A 5,637-nucleotide genomic window follows, 5' to 3' on the forward strand; every position below is an offset into this window, starting at 1 on the left:
TTCTCTCTCTCTATCTCTCTCTATCTCTCTCTTTCTCTCTCTCTCTCTCCCTCCCTCTCTCTCTCTTCCTCTCTCTATCTATCTAGGTAGCCGTGTATTCCTAACTCTGTCTGTCTCTCTTTTTTCCTCTCTCTCTCTCATTCTCTCATTCTCTCTCTCTATCTCTCTCTCTCTTTCTCTCTCTCTCTCTTTCTCTCTTTCTCTCTCTCTCTCTCTCTCCCTCTCTCCCCGTCTCTCTTCTTTTATGATACCCATTTCATCTATAACGGTGCGAGAATAAGGTTTTCTATAATGTCTGTCTATAAATAATGGGTTATGTAAAAGTTTTGCAAAGTTCTCTGCCCATCGTTCAAAGTATCCTTTGTATAATTGAACAGAGTGGCGGCATCTTTAGATCGGAGAAAAGCAAAGTATGATTTGCGACCATCAAATATATGTTTAGGACGCGGCATGTTATCCTGAAATTGCTTTTACTAGAATCCAGTTGAAATGTTTGGGTTTGAGTACCAGTCTTCCGAGTGGTTCACTAGTTCCACAAGATTAGATAAATACTATACCGATATAGTCGAGAAGGGGTTAAGCTGTAAAGTCAAAATGTTGCAACTTCCCTAGTATTTGAAACAGCTGGCAAAGATTTTACTCAGGCTCTTCTCGAATTTTTGCAGACACACACATGTACTATTGTTGCCTCGGAGTCTAAATGCAGATGTAGATCTCGTTCTGGCAACGCAGATCTCGTTCTGACAGCGGTATGAAAATTGCCCTGAGTGGTGACCATTACTAACAAAATTTTATTCCAGTAGCAAAATCTTTTCATTTCGTGAATAGATATGTACTTTGCAAAATTCTGGAAAAGTAATATAACTTGCTTCATTTTTTTTTTAATTGTTTTTGACAGCTAATCACTGGTATTAAGTCTTATCGAAAATCTAAACGGTGTTCTGTCGGAACCAATTTCTATGTAAAACGGTGTCAAGTAGGGTTGTGCATATACACCTTAGTTTTCTGTGTACGTCAAAGTAGTAGTATTAATATTATGAAATATGTATCTCTAGGCTATAGTGTACAACAGATTAACCAATCACTAGAAATCGCCTCAGTTCTGTAAAAAATCCTTGATAACTTTAGTTTACGATTTATAGAATTATATCGATTATGATTATCTGGCTCACAAAGGGCAAGATGTTAAAAAAATATAACGGATCTCTTCTCCAGTGTGTGTACATTGTTTTGGACTTAGAAAAGACCTGAAGAAAACTAAGGTGACGTTTGCCTCTGCCCCAGATGAACCGCATGTGAAACCAAATATGTTTGTTCAAGGGACGAGATATGATGTAATACGAAAACTGAAAAGGCTTGAATTGGGTACAGAGCATTCCAAAAACGATTTTGGTCAGATAGAAAATTGGTGTTTTCCATTAGGCATTGAATTTAAAATACTTTCATCGTTACATCGTTGCTATACTCATATGAGAATCGAATGATATATAGAAGATTCATTCCAATTGTATTAAACTGTCAAAAACCTAATCTTGTTGAGCATAAGGAATCATGTCAAGAGACCAACACCCCATCTTAGCCGTACTGTTCTTTATATACAACGCTATGCACATTCGCTGCCTGTTTGAAAACACATTAAAGACAAATACACAAAGTTGCGCCTTTGCTGTTGATGTCCTTGATTAAATTTCATGCCATAATTCTTATAAAACATTCAAAATCATGTCGGAGGTATGTAAAAATGTAAGGGGACTATATTAGAGAAACTCTACTAACCTAATATTAGCAGGTGACTGCAAAATGACAGCACCGAACCATTAGATTCTAATTTCTTCGGCAAACGTTTTATACTACAGCTTCTCTTTGAACAATAATGCGCCTTTAATATTTTGCTAGTTATAAATAGGCATGTACTAAACAGACATTAATGCACACATATGAACACACATACTCTCACAGACATAGACACACTATGCTTGAAGGGCAAAGTACTATACACTAGAATTAAGCACATAACTAGAGAGTTAGAAAGTGAACTCCTTAACCTCATAGATATGATTGCGCCTAAATCTGATTATAGGAGACGGTGATTTCCTTAAAACTCTGTAAAATTAATGAAATCATGAATATTGTAATGTTAAAAACATAATAAAACCTGTAAACAAAATCTGACCATTTTGTGAACGGAATATTGAATGTAATTAATTTTAATAGCTTTACGTTATCAAGAAAGAACACATCTTTATCAATAACTATAATATAATCGAATATTACGTGGGATATTTACAGTACATAAGAACAGAGTTTTGGTTCTCAGATTTCAAAATAGCATCAGAGAAGTGATAAGTGCAACAATGTTTTGATATAAAATAATTCTTATGATTTCCTATATAATAAAGAATTTGGGGTGTTCCACTTATTTTCATGTACTTTCATATTTATAAACGCTTAATATGAAATCAGTGAAAACATAACGTAAAATAAGATACTTGCTTTGTTTCAACTAAATATACGTTTAGAGGAGGAAGCATTTTTCCTTTATGAAAATTAATGTATTTCATGTTTCATGTATGAAACAAGACATTTAGTTGGATTTATGTTGAACTACTTACCTAGTGCTTTGGGGAAAACGTGTGTCGCGAAGCCATTATACTTTATTATTTCGAATATGTTTTCTTTTAGAAAAAAGTCATTTTTATTTTCTAAACAAACAACATTCTGGTTTTTAGTCATTTCCACAGTATTCCACTCTTATAAATCTTTTCCGATGAAAATACAGCGGAAAGAAAAGAAAAAAACTAAACATGAAAACAAAAAAATTTGCCTGTTGCTATATGTTTAGAACTGACAGCATATTTCTCTACATAATGGACTCAGAAATATATGGAAATTATGATAATTTGCGATGCAAGTTCTAAAATTTCAGGCAGGACTTTAATGCATTTAATGTTTCAATGTAGAATAAAAATAAATAAAAAAAGAAAGAAAATCCTCAGTTGTTTATGACTGGTGTCAGGTAAGTATGCTATAGGACACTATTATGAATGTTATATGAATGTTAAAAAAGGTCTCGGAACCTCTGTTCTACAACATACAAGTATTATTATCTTTTCTTGCATATATGGAAAAAAAAATGCAAATGGAAACTAGAGGTAATTACATATTTGAACTATATAAACAATATTTTTCAATTTAATTCAAAAACCTACATTGTAGCTGAATTATACAGCAACACAACCACATTGTGTCCACCAAAAATACTGCAATACGTTTTAAAAGTTTATTTAAACTGTTTCCTCCAAACACCGAATATTTTATAAAGGGACATAGACAACGAGACATTTTTATTATAATTATTTTATTTATTTATATATAATTTTTCATTAAAAATACCATATATCTTACCAATGGACCATTGGTAAGATATCTTACCGATGGAATTTTGGATTTCACATATATCTTACCAATGGAATTTTGGAATTCACTGACTACCATATATATTTTGGAATTTTGGAACTCACTGATTACCATATATACTCGTTTTGCTTTTTGCTGTTTCTGAATAATTTTAACAGATGCTTCCCACATTTTCCCCGCTTTCTTAATCTAAATGGAATTGTTCACTCCTATCGTTTTATCCGTCTACGTCAGCGGTCCTCAATCGGAGTTCTTGAAATTTTGTTTAATGCAATTCCTAATAATATTTAACTATAAGAATATAATAGGATTTTTAAACAGAATAGCTGTGAGGGTCCACCCGAGTAAAATAGGAATCAAAGGGGTTCATAGGTAAAAATATATTGTAGAAAACCGCTTGTCTAGAATTTCATCCATTTCTCTCTTCCTTATTCTTTCTACAACCCATCATATTCCTCCGATTCTACATCCCTAACTCAACTACATAGTCTTACTTCCCACTATACCTAATTCATTATTGACTACATAGGCACAAGAACAGTTACTTCAGGGCAATGGTCTAGTCGATTACGTCGATCCCAGTGCACGACTGGTACTTATTTCATCGACCCCGACGGAATTTGAACTTCACACATAAATAGGGACGACGCTAAGCAGTTTCCCCGGCGTATTAACGATTCTGTCAGCTTGTCACCCTTGATTTAAATTATATCATTTTCGATGATGTGAAAGTTGAAACTACTGTTAAATAGTACTCTTGATTTTATTTTGCGTTATTCTTTCTTTACTTAGCAATTATTCTGCTTTGCAAATGTTGAAACTAATGGTTAACGTATTGGTCACACGATTCATTAGAGCCGTGCTTTCATTATTCAGTAGAGACACATGAAGACTCACTGTGAAAGTAAACAAGAGATTACATCACGGAAGTTCTGTTTTCATCTCTCCAAGGGCGGAAAATATAGATTCGATCATGTATCTAGCATCAATCTACTTAGAACTTTAGCAGAGAAACAATTTTATCTTATTTCTGTGAAGATTAATAGATATTTATAATCTGTCATTTTGGACACAGCTAATCTAATCAGTTTGATTTGCATAATAGGGCAAATAATATACATAAATACCTTATGTATGTATGTATGTATGTATGTATATGTATGTGTGTGTATGTGCGTGTGTGTGTATTATCACTCGTCCGAATACGAAGCCATAAATTTTTGTCACAATTTTACAAGCATCATACTTTATATATTACATGCATATATACATGCATTAAACGTCGAAGAAAATAAATATCACACAACTAAACTATTGATTATTTAAAATTATCTCCATTTCCAGAGAACATTCGTTGTTTGGGAATTCTGAACAACTGCTAATGATTAGGAGTGATAATTTCAAGAATCAGTTCTCAAAAATCACTATATCATTAAGGAAAAGACAATTTGATTATGTGTATGGAAGATAGATATAGATAGTACTTTTTCCACGATGGGAGCCATCAGCACTGCAGTTAACTACATTATCTCCAGCAGATACTCTTAGACACACACACACACACACACACACACACACACACACACACACACACATATATATATATATATATATATATATATATATATATATATATATATATATATACACGAGGTGTGTATCAAAAGTCTCGTGCCTAAAAAAAAAAACATTTTATACTTGGGTGACTCTCAATGTCAGATCCTCTTTTTCTTACAGCAATATAAAGTAAGAGTTTATTACAGTTACACACACACACGTACGTACGCACACGCACACACAACGATACACATGTTAGTATGTGTGTCGTTATATTATACATTGGGCATACCTATAGATGAGTGACCCACAGGAATTTGTTTCTTCTTACGCTTAGGGAAAATGGGTATTTTCAAATGAAAAGTTGTACAAATACGCTGAAGTGAGATAGGAAAATGACCGCTAACCTCATAAATTCTGATGTGGAATACGTGAAACAAAGGAAAAATTTTGGAGTGTAATGTAAGTTACGGTTTCTATTCTGAAGGTATTCAGTCAATAAAACGAATGTGATCTTCTACGGTTTCTGATGTGAAGGTAGGCAGCGAAAAAGAACAGAAAACTGATCTTATAGAGATATAACTGTAGAACAACTGCAAAATAATACTTAATACTTACAGCAATGTGAAGTAATGGAGCTTATTACAGTTATACACCCCCCCC

The sequence above is a fragment of the Octopus bimaculoides genome, chromosome 7 (genome assembly GCF_001194135.2).
Source record: "Octopus bimaculoides isolate UCB-OBI-ISO-001 chromosome 7, ASM119413v2, whole genome shotgun sequence".
Classification (NCBI taxonomy): Eukaryota; Metazoa; Mollusca; class Cephalopoda; order Octopoda; family Octopodidae; genus Octopus; species Octopus bimaculoides.